We start from the raw sequence: 18,338 nt of genomic DNA, 5'->3' as shown, positions 1-18,338 counted from the left end.
AGTGCAGATTATGCCATCTCCCTCAAGGGTATGAGAACTAGGACTGTTCTGTTCTCTGCCCATGTAACATCGATATTGCATGATATTGATCCTGAGGTGTTGTTCTATGTGGATAAGATCTATCAGACAAATGGTTAACTTAACACACATTTAGCCAGGGTGGAGCGCATTGTTTTTGGATTCATTGCACAAGGCTTCAAATTCAACTTCAAGAAACAAAAATTGCTTTTCTTAGGATGTGAACTGTCAAATGAGAGAAGAAGCCTGGCACCACAATTCCTAGAGAGATGTGCACAATTACAACCACCAAACACTATCAGGAATGTGCAGTCATTGCTTGGTTTCTTTAATTTTGGCAGAACATACATTCCAGACTACGCACAGTGCATTAAACCACTTTACGATTTAATTTGTCCTTATTTTCAAGCAAACATTGGGCACCACAACACACACAGATTCTCAGATCATTGCAGACTGATTAGAAGCAAAACATTTGCACACACGTTAAAACAAAACAAATTTGGCAATCCGTGTCATCTCAGGAGCCACCAGATTCACATATGTCACATTCAATGAAGGTGACACTGTCACCCTAAAAATACAGTCTTACCCCCAAGGTAAGAGTCCTGTGACAATATATGAATCAATTCATCTGTGAATACTAGATAGACAGATCAAGACTTAGCCCCATATCTAGACATCAGTTACCGTGTTAGGGACATATTCAATGAAAAAAAGTAAAATTAACTTCTGGACCTTTGCTCTCTGCTTCTTCTAGTCGTCTCCTACATCCTTGCATTAGAAGAGCTAGATTAGGAAGGATATCCTTTTTATTTGTTTTATTTATTAGAGTCAAAACTTGGAACAGCTTGCTTTTAAATGACACTGAAGCCTTGGCTTTTTTCCTCTGCCTTTTCTATCTGGTCTCGCCATGACAGTCCTCTTGATTCATCCTAGTGCCAGGACACATCAATGGAGTAACTACTATATTTAATTTATTCATTCAATGGTCTTCCATAGTCATGGCTCCGGTTCAGCCTCTTTCAGCAATTGGCTTCTTTCCATTGGAATTATCAGGCAATAGCCTGAGACACTTTCAATCACGTCTTTGATCACCAGGCAGGAGTATTTTAGTCTCACTTGCCTATAAATTATTTGGATGTATCCTTGTGCCTCCATGGAATTCATTAACCTAAAAAGTGCATTCTTCCATCGTGCATTTAAATATTTAGCTCATCCATGTCTTGTATACACAAAATAATCATGTTTTCTAGCTGCTTTTCCAGTTAAGGGCTTAATAAGAGAAACCCTCGTTTTATTGGGTAAGTTGCAAGTGAAAGCCACGTATTGAAATAAAGGTAAATAACTAGCTGACCAAAACTAAGCATCTTTTTTTACAACTAGATTTGGGATTCTGTGTAGTACATCTGCTCTGCACAGCTGTTCTTAAGCGAACGAATAGTAAGAGACAATTTAGGGGCTGTTAAACTCTTCATATTTTTAGGATCTCTAGTAAATCTGCTCTATACAATAGCAGCAGTTATCAAGGCCCAATATAGGCCAATCAGAAATTGGGCCCTAATTCTTTAGCAATGACAAGATACCCCCCCAAATTACCATACACATACCCTTGCGTAATCATGGACCAAAATGCAAGGAAGTACCCAAAGAGCAGAGCTACATCCAGACACTCCCTGGCACTACTAAAGGCATTCTTTCTTAAAGATAATCAGCATTTTATAAGCGCACAAAGCACATTTGTACTGTCCAAAGGAGTAATTATCTTCAAAGGAAAGCATTGTCGCAACTGCTTTCTCAATTTCCTGCACGCTATTAGACCTTCAACATCGAACCATTCATCAATATATTTACAGGTTCACAACTTACAAATGACTGATAGAAAAGCGCATACATTTTGACATAGTGTATTATTATAGTTAATAGGTGTAGGTGTACAAGTACTGTTGTTCATTCTACTTATGAACCGATTTATCTCAATACACAGCAATTGATAAATAAATTAATCCTGATACCAATTTGATGAGTGCGCGCACATTGAGCGTTAGTTCATTCCTGGAGATGAGTAATCACTTCTGAACCGAGTAAACACATCACTCCTACGGCAGTCTGGAAACGACTATCGATCAATACGAAGGTAATCAACTGGAGCCCCTGCCTTTCTCTCAAGTGTTGGTCTTGGAAGTAAATCATTTTGACATCTGCCAATCAAGTTCACAGCGTCCAATCCTATTGGGCTATGTACGTTAAATTATTCCCCAAATATGGTGTTTATTAATACTACAGTAAGTCCCTGGGAACTTAATGATATTCCACCATACCTTCATTGACTGCATCAATTATTCGTGAATTCAGTTCTCCAACGATTAGAAACTGCTCACTTTATTTCAAGCTATTCTATTTCCTGCAACAAATTAAGACATTTTGCAAGCAATAATTATTCTTACAAGGTTTCAAATATAAATGCGTTGCAATAATCTCATGCTTTTTCTTCTGTTCGTAAGACCTATGCAAGATGAACAGCTCGTGGTCACCAAAGTTACACTTCAATGTATGTTTTCAATTTTGATTGGTTTCATACCCTTGGGTGGAAATGCCTTTGATATGTCCATGTGTTATAATAAATTGCTCCTGTTACTGTGGATGATGACTGGAGACGAGGCAAACCAAACTCATATCTTCTGCATCTGATGGAACACCATTTATTCAAAACCTCAATTGAGAGTGCGCATAGCTGGAATTGATTGGATATATTTAAGCTTTAGGATGAACATATTAGAATTCCCCATTAAGGTTATTCATGCTGAGATATGTAATACTGGTAAGTCTTGGTATGCAAACATTTTATTGCTTGGTTCCTTTGAAGAGGAGGTGGAGACTCTACATGAGTTAGTGGCCTTAAGGAATTACAAAGCAGAGGTAGAGAAGTTTAAAAAAAAAAAAAAACATACTCGGGTTTCCCAGGAAACATTCCTGGTCCACCACAATTGTGAAATAATTTTGCCACTAACGTCTGAACAGGTGATGAAAAAAAGATATAACTTATGCTAAATTCTCTTTAAAAAACACTAAAATCCAGGTCAACACTTAAATCATGAACCTCAAAACCATGTTACAGATGGCTTGCTCTGCCCTCCATGAGATGGTGTGACTAAATCAGAAAAAATGTTTTCAGGGTGCTCAAATGTCACTGTGTAGCCCTATTTGTGTAGGAAGAAACCAGCAAAAGTCAATAAGGGGCTTTATTGGGAAGATGTCGGGAAAGGAGCAGCCAGTAATTCACAGTCTATCTGAAAATCAGGCACAGAAGGTCGGATACAGACTATTTTTACCATAGACCAGACGGAAATAGTCTACGGTAGTAACCACTTATACCTATTCTCTATTGTAAATTGATAAGTATGAGGAAATTCTTCTAACAGGTTTCACAAGACGACTTTGTTGTAGATCTGTTCTTTAATCAAAGTTGGGCATCAAACATAACATAAAAGTCCCCTTTCATACACAAACACACACACACACATATATTCAATGAAAAACAAAGGTTAACGATAAGTTATAATTAGAAAACCCAACTTAAACAATACAAACATTAGAAATTCTAAATTTATAGTCATAAATGACATTTAGGGGGTCATTCTGACCCTGGCAGTCATGGACCGCCAGGGCCAACGACCGCGGAAGCACCGCCAACAGGCTGGTGGTGCTTCTGGTGCCATTCTGACCGCGGCGGTACAGTCGCGGTCAGAAAAGGGCGCCGGTTTCACGCCGGTTTCCCGTGGCCCCAGGGAATCCTCCACGGCGGCGCTGCAAGCAGCGCCGCCATGAGGATTCCGACCCCCTTCCCGCCATCCTGTTTCTGGCGGTTTTCACCGCCAGAAACAGGATGGCGGGAACGGGTGTCGTGGGGCCCCTGGGGGCACTGGCATGGGCACTGCAGGGGCCCCCTAACAGGGCCCCATCAAGATTTTCAGTGTCTGCTTGGCAGACACTGAAAATCGCGACGGGTGCAACTGCACCCGTCGCACACCAGCAACTCCACCGGCTCCATTCGGAGCCGGCTTCCTCGTTGCTGGGGCTTTCCCGTTGGGCGGGCGGCATTTTGGCAGTCGCCCGCCAGCCCAGCGGGAAAGTCAGAATGACCGCCGCGGTCTTTTGACCGCGGTACGGTCTTCTGGCGGTTCCCGCCAGGCAGGCGGCTTCCGCCGCCCACGGGGGTCAGAATGACCCCCTTAGTATTTACGGACCACCAGTTTAAAGTTAAATTTAGAACTTTGTACCATCAGATATAACTTAAATTTTGAATTTACACACCACCTTCAAATTACTGCAGGTCGTGTACATACGCACTGAGTCTTGTTGCCTCATATGCCACAAATAATAAGAAGAAGGAAATAAGAAGGAAAATACCATCATTATTTACTGAAATGAAAGACAACTACAATAGTATGCAATAATTTCAAGAGAGACCAGCACAGAACAAGAAAAAATAATTAAGCCCGCTATAATGGTGTTAAGTCATGGCCAGCCAGAGATATAATCAGCAGTCCCCTCAATGGGTCTCAAATTCTCCATAGTCTATTTATCCGCTCATTATTATAGACTAGCAGAATTTCAAGAAGGCCCGTGTTTAGAAATTCATGCTACCAAAGCATAGGAATAGGGGCCTGAACAAGTAGCCAATGAAATGCCAAGATCAATCGTGCCTGAGCAATTACAAAAAAGGAATTCCACCTAGGTGATCTGGGAGGCACGGTGAATGACCACATTCAATTAATTTAGGGTCACTGAGCACGCTGGTCTGACAAAACCAGTTAAGTTACCCAAAGCCTGTCTGCCACTAATGAGCATTAGCAGTGCAGACGGCGATGTTATGAACAGCATCCACGTGACCTGCCAAACATCGAAAGCATTTAGCATCCTGCTTTAGATTAATAAAAAAGGGGTGTTAGGGACTATAATAAAAAGTGTTAATAAATTTGAGCTGATGGGCCTTAACCTAGACATATTTAAAACGCTATGTGCAAACACTTTAGGGCGCCTTATGTCATCATCAACAGTTGCTTCCACACCAAATTGCAACTCCATTTATCTGCCCCACGACAAAAAGGGTCAGCCCGCTGTCCAACTTCGGCAATGAAAATAATTTTACAGGGCCAAACTGATGACATTCTTAGAAGAGCAACCTACATCCTCCTTCTTCAAACACCTAAGGATATGTCAGGGCTGAAGAAAATGAAAGAATCCGGCAGGGAAGAGAGATAATTTTTGAGATAGGATTTCATACGAGGGAATGGTATCACCTTCATGGAGGTGTCCCAAAGTTAAAAGCCTAAAGCCCTCCCAGCACTCCTGGAAGCTCTCGTGAACCTGCAGTGCAATATTAGAATGAAACCCCAAATATGTGTAACCATAACAAAGAGTAATGTCTGTTAACCTCTTTTAAAGACACACCCATATGGAAAGAAAAATCCTCAGAATCTTGAACTGCGTCCTTTTGAAGCATCCTGTGTCGATTATACCACTTAGCGGAATTATATCTGCCCCCCAAGGTAGATATTCTGGTAACATACAGCCAAGCTCCCACGGTTCAGTGCCCAAGAACTTGGCTAGACACGCCATAAATGTGGCTAAATAATAGACTCTTAAATCTGATAAGGACAGACCTCCCTTCTCTTGAGGCATCTGAAGAAGACGTGCACTGGATGTGGGCTTTTTATAACCCCATATACATTTTTGGAAAGGGGCCTCAATCTGATGACAAAAAAGCTTTAGACAGGCAGAGAGGTAGACATCTGAAAAGATATAGATATTGTGGCAATATGATCATTTTAATGAGGTTGCACTTTCCAATTGGCCCCATATGTAGTCTGTTCCACTTGATAAAGATCTGTGGCATCCTCAAGAAAACCAAAATTGCACTTGATTATTTCTTCCATCTTTAGCGAATGTTCTATTCCTAAATATATAGCCGAGCTTACCCAGTGCTTATCTTGTCTGGGGCACAATTTCTGCAAACACATTGCATGGTGATGTGGCCTATGGCGTGTCATAGAATGGAGTGGCATACGGTTTAATACCGTAAAGTGGAGTGATGTAGAGTGGGGTGGAGTACAGTGAAGTGGCATACAGTAGATTAGTGCGGAGTGGAATGGCATGTAGTGGAGTGATGTAGAGTGGAGTGGCGTAGCGTGTAATAGCATAGGATGTAGTGGCACAGAGTGTGGTGGTATACAGTCTAATGGCATAAAGTCGAGTGGAGTTCAGTGGAGTGTGATAATTGAAACAGACATAGCGGGAAAGAGTGAACAGATGTAGATGTAATGTTTCAGAAATATACATAATGAGGTGCAAATGGAAATTTTTTGTAGTATGTGTGTAGTGTAACGTGTAAGTAGTGTTAAAAGTATAAGATTAAAAAACCTAGTTATATATTGTGTGGTAAGTTTGTGGAATACTGCGGTACATGCAGATGACAAATCAGTATGCGGTTGGCTAATGGTGAAAGGCAGCCATGTACTTTTTGGCACAGTTTGGTTGCGCTCTGCGTTTTGCTGTGTTCTGGGTTATTGTCTTAGATATAGTTAAGTAGTAGGTTTTATTGTTATTCACTACCCATTGCCATTTGTAATAGGTAGAGAAATGTATTTATACATTTTTATATATCACCTACTCCAAGGTCAGAAACCACATCATCTGAGAACTGCACTTTTTAATTTTTTTTGTAGGTAGCATGATAACTTGTAGGTATTACTGTGGGAATTCATTGTAGGAAGCTGACTCTATAAGGCGTACTAAAAAGAAGTACACTGTGCAGAGAGTCCAGTTGATTCCCAATTAGTTTGCAGAGGCAAAAGAAGATAGGAATAATGCTAAATTCTGTGGTAGGGTGGGCGAGCAGTTAGGCATATCAGAGGGTAGTGCTAAGCATTTGTTGCACTCACAGGGGCAATAAATGAGGCACACACTCAAACAATAAATCCGAGACCAATTTAGAAATATATCACTTCTTCTTATATATACTTTAAACCAAAGAACTTTGTTATAAGGTAAGTATGTTTTTAAGCTTAAATACTTTTCACTTGCAAAAATCCACATTTCAGAGTTCTTCAATATTAGCCTATAGAAGGAAAACACATTCAGCAAACAAGCAATTTACAATAGCTCACTGGACCAATCTTGTAGATTTAAAGTGAGTATACAGGGCAAGAGTCAGGACCACACCAACTGGTCACTCAGGGCAGCACTGGGGCGGCTGGGTACAGAGGTGCAGTACAGTATTGGGTGCCCAATGTATTCCATTCCAATCGGGATTGGTGCCTGTGGGTTTCGGCTGTAGGCTCTGGCTTTTGGGCCGGCAGCCAGAGACAACCAACAGGGAAGTTGTAACCTTAGGATACTCGGGGATGTAGGTACACCACTCATCCTCCTCACCGGGGCCCAGGGGCTATGGATGCAGGGGTGTTCTTTGGCATTGGGTTTCCTTGTCCAGGAGCTCTCATGGTTGGAGGTCCTGTAGTCTGAGGCCGTAGGCATTGTCATGGAGTTCAGGAGGAGCGAAACTACAGTGGACTCAAGCTAGGGACAACTGGAGGATGTTGTTGACACCAGGGGTCCACTTGAACTCGGGCCATCATCAACAGCTGCAGTGGTTCCTTTAGGTGTCAGGTTTCTCTCACCTCGGAGGCTGTGGGAAAGGGGGCCTGCAAGTAACTTCAGGGAGTCCAGCAGGGGTGAAACCACAATGGACCCAGACTCTGGACAGCTGGGGGATCTTGCTGGCACTGAAGGTGAAAACCCACTTGGGTGTGTGCCAGTGGGTGCAGTGGTGACCTCAGGTGTCAGGGTTTTGTGATTCCAGTGGCTACAGATTAATTTCCTTAGAGTTGGTTAGAGAATACGTCCACTGATTACTAGAGACATGAGTCTTTTTCAAAGGCAGGCATTCCTCCCAGGTTCCTGGAGGTTCAGCTACAGGATGAGGCATCCTCTGGTGCAGAGTCTGTTGAGGAGTGCAGACAGGCCAGTGGGATTGGCACCAGGTCATCTGCTTCTTCTTCTCCTCTTCTGCAGGTGTGCTTCTTCTATGTCCTTTTCTTAGACCATCAGGTTCTGAATTCTGGGATTCAGGGATGCCACCTAAGTACTCAATTTAGAAGTCTTACAGGGAGTTCCAGGTGGAAGCCGATGGATCACCCACCTTTAGGGTGACTACACCCTTTCTATGACCACCCCCATTGGAAAGTAGGCACAGCCCTGACCCTAATGGACTAATTCTTTCCAAACCAAGATGGAGGAATTTAAAAAGTGGTGTCCACTTTAGTTCGTCCACCTTAGGGGTGGGACTGGCATGAAGCGAGCACACCTCCTAATCTACCTAATTTTACTGCCTGTCTTATCACCAGAAGTGGGGTCAGGACCGAGGGGTTGGCCTTCCCCTCCATTTGGAGAGATGTGGATTGCATTACAAAGGTTGAAGCTTCCCACCCTGGAATTCTCATCCTGCCTGGAGGGGGTGTCAACACCCCCACCCAGTGCAGGCTTTTGTCTCTCCACCCAGAGAGCGCTGGCTCTCACCTTGGGGGGTCAGAAACGTGGTTAAGGTGGCTGAACTGGTCAGGACCAATCAATTACACACTAGTCGTTGGTAGGTTTTCAGTGGACACCTCCAAGGTGCCCTCTGGGTATATGAATTAGTGAAGCCAACACTGGAATCAGCGTGGGTTTACTAATATGAGGTGTTTGATACCAAAACTTCCCATCTTCAGTGATGCCACTATGTGTTTGGGGAACTCATTGTGACTAGTGTCCAACACATGTTTTTAAAATGGCTTCCCGTATTACTTACTATGTCTGAGAATCGACAAAGAGATAGCAGGGGCATATTTGCTTGTGCAGATATGTCCTCACATGTAATATAATGCACCCTGCCTTAGAGCTGTAAGACCTCCTAAAGGGTAACTTACATATATTGCATGCAGTTTTAGGGGGCATGACATACAGGCTGTGTGCTATGTCATGTTTTCATTTTTGTCTGCACCAGGACGCAGCTTGCAATGGCAGCATGCCATGTGCATGGCGAGGGGTCCCTTAGGGTGGCACAATTCGTGCTGCATCCCTTAAGGGACCCTCTTTAGTACCCCAGGCCCTAGGTACCCACCAGGGGTACCTTTTAAAGAGGGTGCTAAAGGTTTTGCCAATTGGGGTAAATGACTGTGCAGTTGGGGGAAAGAGATCTGACACTAGGGACCTGGTTAGCAGCAACCCAGTGCACTTTCTGTCGAAATTACATTATATACCAAAAAAGAAGTGGCTGCTAATCATGCCAAGTAGTGTGCTTTCCTACATCTGTGAACCTTTTGTGCATATTTTAATATCTTAAAAATTGCAAATAGACTGTAGCATAGTAGGGCCCTCATTACAACCCTGGTGGCCGTGATGAAGTGGCGGTAATACCGCCAACAGGCCGGTGGTAATTACCGCCAAATTATGACCACAGCGGAAACAGCTCAGACAGACAGCCATTTTAACACACCGACTGCCAGGGCTGAATCAACAGGCACCACAGCGGTAACCGCCTACAGCCAGGTGGAAGACAATGTTGCATCCACTGTATTAAGACGGTACAATCCGGCACCTTTTCCGCGGCGGTAAAAACAACATCAAAAGCCTGGCAGCAACACTGCACAGGGAAACAACTCACCTATGGAGACCCAGGGAACAACCACGTCGCCATGGAGCCCGAGTTGCATGTCTTCCCAATGCTCTTCTATGTGTTGCTCCACTCCGAACACCAACAAAGGCGAAGACGACCACAGTGAGTACAGTCGCCTTGCACACAGGGGAGTGGGGGAAGAAAAAGAGAGTGACACGCACACACAACACGCCACACCCCCAACACCATACATGCAAGCAGATGCAGTAACATAACATATTGACCCCGTAACCCTCAGGAATAATGCAAGGACAACTACAATAGAGTAAAAAGAGTGTAATAAGATAAATATGGTAGTAATACATGCATCCAAATCAAAAAGTATATACACATTTACAAATCAAGGAACACTGCCCAGTCCTCAATGTTTGTGGGCCACAGGGCCACATCACAAAGTCCAAGGCCCCACCTCACTCCTGCAACAACATGGAGAGAACACTGCAGGGGCAACAGGTCGAAAATAGCCAGGCACCACAGGGGGATGGGGAAGAGTGGTTCCTCAGCCGGAAGATGGTACAACACCACTGGTCCTGGAGAGGGCAACATGCCCATTACTCTGTCCTGGGGAGTGCAAGCCACAGTCTCTCAAGTGGGTGACTTGCCCACATACTCTGGAGGGGGAAACATGCCCTGTGCTTGGTCCTGGGAAGTGCAAGCCACAGTCTTTCAAGTGGGTGACTTGCCCTTCCTTCCTGCAGCACTTCGGGCTGGCTCCTTGCCCTTCTTTCCTGCTGCACTTGGGGATGACTCCTTGGCCTTTCCTGCAGCACTTGGACCAGGCACCCTTTCCGTCTGGCTATATTGTGGCCGGGATCCTTTGTCACCTTGAGTTGCTGGGGACACTACTGTGCCCGTGGACTGGGTGGCCGAGGTGCTTGCCTGGGTTTTGACCACCCTGGGCTGATGTGAAGGACTAAGGGGGGTAGGGAAGAGGGCAATGGTGGAGAGGAAAAGCTTCTTAGGGACATTGGGGTGGGAAGAGGGAGATGGTTTGGGAGTGGAGAAAGAGGGGGTGGTTGTAGGAGGTGTCAGTCTGCTGTGTTTGGGTGCATGGGCTGGATGCTGTTGTGAGGTGGAATTCTGTTGGGTGACTGAGTGCTTGCATTTATGTACTTTGGGAGGAGGGGGCACAGACACAGTGGGAGAGGACATAGGGGACGTGTGCATGGATGTGGGGGTGGTGACTGCCAGTGAGGGGTGTGTACTCATAGGTGTGCTGGTGATGGTGGTAGTGGATGAGGATGGAGTGCATGCAGGTGTGAGTGGAGACACTACTAGGAGGGAGGTGGACGAGGAGGAGGAGGGGGCCACAGTGGAGGCAGTGGATGTTGGTATGTTTGCATCTGGATGGTGTTTGTGTGAGTGCCTGTGGGATGAAGTGTGGTGCTTGTGTTTGCCATGTCCTCTCTTGTGTGTTGACCTGGGTGTCTGCTCGTCTGCCTGTGTGCTTGGGATAGGTTGGGGTTGAGGGGAATGGGATTGGGTGGAGGAAGTTGGAGGGGGAAGGGTGGAAACAGGGACAATGGCTGCCATCAGAGAGGAGGCCAGAGCCTGGAATGATCTCTGTTGGGCCGCCAAGCCAGTGCGAATGCCCTCCAGAAATGCATTGGTCTGTTGCATTTGGGCTGCCAGCTCCTGGATGGCATTCACAATGGTTGACTGCCCAACAGAGATGGATTGCAGGAGGTCAATAGCCTCTTCACTCAGGGCAGCAGGGCTAACTGGGGCAGGGACTGAGGTGCCTGGATTGAAGGAGATGCCCAGCCTCCTGGGTTAGCGGGCACGGGAAACTCTCTGAGGGGCTGCTGGGAGGGCGGTGCTGGTACAGGGGTGGCAGCTGTACCTGTAGCTGGGGTGGTCGCGGAGGTGTCCGCCACCACCAGGGAGCTTCCATGGAAGGAGGTATACATGTCCAAACTGTCCCCTTCACTCTCTGCTGTGGTGCTCCCCTCGCCCTCCGGCCCACTGGTGCCCTCACTGTCGGTGGATTCGGCCCCCTGAGTCCTATTGGATGCAACTCCCTCCGTCGCTGGTGCCTCTGCTCCTCCGCCAAATTATGCTAATGAACATAAGGACAAGGTGACAAAACAAAAAGGGGGGGAAGAGACAAAGGATACACTTGGTCAATGGCAGCACCAACACCACCGTTGGTTTACACAACCCACTCACACACAGGGAACAGCCTTACGCACTAGGCAATGCACTACCAGTCACAATGCTAGTCACCAGCCCATGGATAGGGCCACCTAACGCCAATTGCAGCATACTTGAGACCCACAGACCCCCGCCCAATAGTGGATGTCTACTAGCTTGGTTAGAGGACTTTCACATCAGAACCCTGCCCAACATGGGGCCTACTCTGCAATGCCAGGCCTGGCCTTGGGGCACCCACAAGACCCACATCCCCCACCCAGATACCTCCCCACCAGGCGTACATTGTAATGAAGGAAACTGGTCTCATCCCCTTGTTGCTGCTGTGATGCTCCCAAGTGCCCATCTAGCTCTGGATAGGCCACCGCCAGTATGTGGGCCATGAGGGGGGTCAGGAGTCGATGGGCACCCCTTTCTCGTTAGGAGGCCATCTCCAGCTGGGCCTCCACCGTCTTGCGTGCTCAGTGTCTCAGGTTCTCCCACTGTTTCTGACAGAGGGTACTCTGCCTGCCGTAGACCCCCAGGGTCTGCAGTCCTTGGCAATGGCACGCCATATACCCTTCTTTTGATGGGTGCTGACCTGCAGGGAAATACACACAGGGAAAGGTATTAGTCCGACCCACCTCCCTGTTACACTTATGGCCCACCATGCCCCTTCCCATCCCCATTAGAACAGACATTGCCTAGCTTACATGCTGCACGCTGCCCAGGGCCCATCCACCAACCTCACACACAGAACTCAATGCATTCATGCCCCATGCATCGTACTCACAGTGTACTCACCTGCTGGTCTGGAGGCCCATACAGCAGTCGGTACTGGGGTAGGACCCCATCCACCAGTCGCTCCAACTCCACTGAGGTGAAGGCAGGGGCCCTTTCCCCGGTAACACGAGCCATGGTCGGTTCCAGACATAGTTCACAGCAGCACATGCAGTGTAAGTCCTCTCCTGTTGAAGGTCAGGTAGTAAGTGAGTGAACAGATAGAAAATGCCAGTCACGTCCACGGCGGTGCGTACCGTCACCACCGGCGTACATCACCATTGGCTACTGTACCCCATAGGGCCCAATGATAACCCATGAGGAGTTGCACGGCGGTTCTCGAACGCCTCCTGCAACAGCGCACAACGTCAGCGGAATTACTTCATTTCCACCTGTCCTTCCATACTGGACAGGCGGACCCCATTTCAGGGGGGATGCAGGCCATGGATCCTAACTGCGTCACAGTACACAAATTCAAATTTTAGACATATCCCACCAAAATAATGTAACAATCACAATATGCATTGAACTGTAGTGGTTACAATGTACAGAAAGTGTCCAGCGGATCACTCTTTTGCCCCATAAATTGCAACCGCTGCAGATGAATAGGATATGGAGAGATCCCCCTTTGTACAGACCCCTGGTGGACTTGGCAACAATGGAGGACAGGCACATTATCCTCACCTATAGACTTGACAGGGCCACAATCACGGAGCTGTGTGCCCAATTGGAGCCTGACCTAATATCTGCTATCCGTCACCCCACCGGGATCCCCCCTCTTGTGCAAGTCCTATCCGTGCTCTATTTCCTGGCCACTGGTTCTTTCCAAGTGACAGTGGGCCTGGCAGCAGGAATGTCACAGCCAATGTTCTCAATAGTGCTGACCAGAATGTTGGCTGCCTTGATTAAACACATGTGCAGCTACATCGTTTTCCCCAGGTGGAGGATTTGGCCACAGTGAAAGCTGACTTCTATGCAATGGGACATATCCCCACCATCATTGGGGCAATTGATGGAACACATATTGCATTTGTCCCCGGCCAGGTGTTCAGAAATCAAAAGAGTTTTCACTCCATGAATGTCCAGATGGTGTGCCTGGCGGACCAGTACATCTCCCATGTCAATGCTAAGTATCCTGGGTCTGCGCATGATGCCTTTATCCTGAGAAATAACAGCATCCCAAATGGAATGGACCAACTACAGAGGCACAGGGTGTGGCTAATAGGTGAGCCCTGGTTCCCACCCAGTGGATGTTGGTGTATGGGTATGTTGTGGGTCCGAGGGTGAGTGTGTGGGTAACAGTTGTCCCTCGATATTTGCAGGTGACACTGGTTACCCCAACCTCTCATGGCTACTGATCCCTGTGAGGAATCCCAGGACAAGGACAGAGGAACATTACAATGAGGCACATGAGTGAACAAGAAGGATAATAGAAAGGACCTTCAGCCTCCTAAAGTCCAGGATCATTGCCTAACTGGTGGATCCCTGTGCTACTCACCCAAAAAGGTCTGCCAGATCATCGTGGCATGCTGTATGTTGCACAACCTTGATTTGCGCTCCTTTTCTGCAGGAGGAGGAGGCTGGAGACGGCCGTGTGGCAGCAGTGGACCCTGTGGATAGTGAAGATGAGGAGGCAGAGGATGAGGATGAGGACAACAGAAGTGCAGTAATTCATCAATACTTCCAATGAGACACAGGTAAGACAGTGTTATTTCACATTTCATTTACAGTTTGATGTGTGAAATTGCCACTGTCAGGCTGTGAATTCCTACTTTCGACGCCCACTCACAATATCCTTTGGCATCTCTTTTTGCAGATGTTGGTGCCCCACCATTGCTCCTGGTGTGTTCACTGCAGCCAACTAGAGGTCTCTCCTAAGTAAACATTACTGTACAGTTGAATTGCAATGTTTGAACTTTATTAAACTAATACATTTTGAAATCATTTGATATACACCATACTTGTATTTTATCAAAGTGTGTTTATTGAGGTGCTCTGAAGAAGAGGGGGTAGTGCAATGGGCTGAGGTGATGATGGAGGAAAGTCTGGGTTAGAGTCCAGTCTATTTGTATCACAGGTGCAGTGTCCAAGGGGGCATAGGAAGGGGAGCAATGGCAGTTCAAGGTGGACAGGGTGACAGAGTGGGAAACAAGGGTGACAATCAGTAGAGTCTTATTTCCTGTGGGGGGTCTTGGCAATAGCCTCTGGCTTCTGCCTAGAATGTTTGCGGGGTGGTTATCCTTCTGCAGGGGAGGGGTGCTGGTGGCCTGTTATGTCCTGTGGCAGGGCCTCCTGTCCACTAGCGGCAGCGGAGGTGGAGGGCTGTTCAGTAGTTTGGCTAGTGTTAGGGGCCCGCTGGTGTGCCACTGCCTCCCTCATACTGTTGGCTATGTCTGCCAGCACCCCTGCCATGGAGACCAGGGTGGTGTTATTGGCCTTCAAGTCCTCCCTGATCCCCAGGTACTGTCCCTCCTGCAGCCGCATGTTCTCCTGCATCTTGTCCAGTATATGGCCCAGCGTATCCTGGGAAGGTTGGTATGCTCCCAGGATCGTGGTGAGTGCCTCCTGGAAGGTTGGTTCTCTGGGCCTGTCCTCCCCTTGTCGCACAGCAGTCCTCCCAGCTTCCCAGTTGTCCTGCGCCTCTGTCCCCTGAACTGTGTGCCCACTGCCACTGACACCAGGTCTCTGATTGTCCTGGGATTGTGGTGTGCCCTGGGGTCTCTGTAGTGGTGGACACACTGCTGATTGACGTGTCCTGGGGACAGAGGTATGGGCCCGCTGGGTGGGTGCTGTGCTGGTGTTTCCTGAGGGGGAAGGTTCTGTGGTGGTGTGAGAGTGTGCCTGGGTAACCAACTGTCCCGAGGTTCCTGATGGACCAGGTTGGTCATCCAGATCCAGGCGAACAAAGCTGCTGTCATCACTGTGGGCCTTTGAATGTTGCTGGCACCTCTTCTCCGGTGACATTGGCTGGGGTACCTGTGGGGAAGTAAATGCAGTGTTATTGTTTCTGTGTGTGACATATTGTGCATGGGTGTGTTGCCCTCTATGGTTGTTGTTGTCCTGGCAGCTTTGTCTTGTGTGAGTTGTTATTTGGTGGGCTAGGTGATTCTCTCTAGTGTGCATGCTGTAGTGATAGGTGTCTATGCAGGTCTGTGAGTGGTGTCCATGCATTGGTAGTGCATGCAGAGCTTGGCATTGGGATGAGTGATATGTGATGTGGGATGTGTGGGAGGTGGTGGGGTGATGGGAGTGAGGGTGAGGGTATGTGATGGCATGGAGGTAGGGGGGTGATAGTAGTAAAGAGTTGACTTACCAGAGTCCAGTCCTCCTCCTACTCCTGTCAGGCCCTCAGGATGCATGAATGACAAAACGTACTCCTCCCATGTTGTTAGTTGTGGGGGAGGCGGTGGGGGTCCACCGCCAGTCCTCTGTACTGCGAGCTAGTGTCTTGCTGCAATGGAACGCATCTTCCCCCGTAGGTCGTTCCACCTCTTCCTGATGTCATCCCTTGTTCTGGGATGCTGTCCCACGGGTTGACCCTGTCCACGAGCTTCCCCCATAGCTCCATCTTTCTAGCAATGGATATCTGCCGCACCTGTGATCCAAATAGCTGTGGCTCTACCCGGATGATTTTCTCCCCCATGACCCTTAGCTCCTTCTCAGAGAACCTGGGGTGTCATTGTGGTGCCATGAGTGTAATGTGAATGGTGTGGGTGAGGGTGTGTAGGGTGGTGTGTTGGGGTGTGTGATGTAAGGTGCGTGGGTGGTGTATAGGTGATGGTGGTGTGTGTCTCTGGTCTTGTCGGTGGTCATAGTGTCAATCTCCTGCCAGTAATTGTTGTTTGTGAAGGGTTGTGGGTAATGTGGGTGTGTGTTTTATAGTTGTGTGGCTGTGTGGGTGTGGTGCGTGTATTCGTGTCAGGTGTGTGTAGTTTGAATTGTCCAATGTGGTGCTGCTTTGTTTGTGTGTGTGTATTTTGAGCACAGAGGTATGTATCGCCAATGGTTTACCACCATTGAATGTCCGCCGTGGTGATTCGTGGGTCATAATGTTGTGGGCATAGTTCTGTTGCCATAATGGTGTGTGTTTTGCTACCGCCAGTTTATCACTGACCTTTGGTGTGGCGGATTTGTGTGTAGGTGGCTGAAAAGTGACAGATTGGCATGTGTGTCATAATATGGTTAGCGGATATTCGCCGTGGCAGCAATATGTTTGCGGCAGTCGGCATGGCGGTAAGTGGAATTTACCACTGATGTCAAAATGATGGCCTATATTTGTAAAATATAGTGCACCACTGTGTATGTTTAATGTTTGAACTTTAAAAAAAATATATTTTAAGCACCGCAGTATTCCTGTAGCAGTAATGTGGTGTTCTGTATATATATAGAAACTTTCAAATATTTTTCACTGTCTAGTACTACTTTAAGAATGTGGTAATAGGTAGGGAAAATATTAAATCTAATACTTACCTATATCTGAAGGCGCAAAGCAGAACACAGCCAAAGTGTACCTAAAATAACATGGCTCCCTTTAACGTTTGCAAAGGTAATCATTAGCCAATCTCATAATGACTTGTCATTCCTAAGTCCCAAGGTACTCCTGTAAAATAGCATAAAATACTGCAACCACAAATGTCACTAAAGTAAAATGCCTTAAAACCTAAAAAATACTTACCCTAAGTACCTGTAGTATCCAAAAGGATCATCTGCACACCATAATGTGTAATCATGCTGAATTTCATTCAAATCCATCCAGCTGTTTTCACGCTACACAAGAGCACGAAGTCAATAGGAAAAGCATTAGTGTCCAAATGCGTTTTGGAACCCCACTTTTTTGGGTCGAGCACACAAGCGATCTAGCCTGCTGTAATCTCTCTGTGGGCTTTTAACCACGCCCACCGCACACCCATCAGTTTCATTGGTTTGTGGGCTTGCCTTTTAAAAATCGCTTGATTTCATTTGTGAAAGGGATGCATACGTCATGCCTTTTCCGGTGTTTAGCCCTCCTCTCGCACACTGGCCAACTACTGAAAACATACAAGGCTCCATGTTTTCTGCATTGCTTGTGGACTACTTTTTCTTTTTCTTTCTTATGCAGCGTGATCTTGTTGGGCAGTAGTCGAGCGCTTTGCATGACATCGACCCTGTTATATGGATAATTACATAACTGCTGATACATTTGACTGCAAACAAACTTCTGTTTCCTTTTGTGTGCTCCTTCATGTTCATGGCGTGCTCTTCGGAATAGCATTGCTTCAACAGGCTCTCACTTATATAGTGTAAGTTTTACATTTCAGCTTTTGACATGCGTCCAGCTCTTCGAAATACATTTCTATATATTTCAGAGTAGTGCGCATACCGGGCAGCAGTATCTGGGCAAAATTCTGATTAGAATAACCTTATTGACTTATCTTTTTTCAGAATTTCTAATTAGTTGTGGCAATAGTCGAGCGTTTTTGCATGACACCGACCTTGTTACATGGGTAATTGCATAAATGCTGATAGATCTGACTGCGAGCGAACTTCTGTTTCCTTTTGTGTGCTCCTTCACACTCATGCTCATGGCGTGGTGATTAGGAATCGCATTGCTTCGACAGGCTCTCAGTAATATAGTGTGAGTTTTACATTTAAGCTTTTGATGTGCATCCAGCTCTTCGAAATACATTTCTATGCAAATCAGAATAGTGCAAAGACC

This window comes from Pleurodeles waltl, chromosome 5 (assembly GCF_031143425.1).
Source record: "Pleurodeles waltl isolate 20211129_DDA chromosome 5, aPleWal1.hap1.20221129, whole genome shotgun sequence".
In the NCBI taxonomy this organism is placed as follows: Eukaryota; Metazoa; Chordata; class Amphibia; order Caudata; family Salamandridae; genus Pleurodeles; species Pleurodeles waltl.
This window is presented reverse-complemented; position numbering follows the sequence as displayed.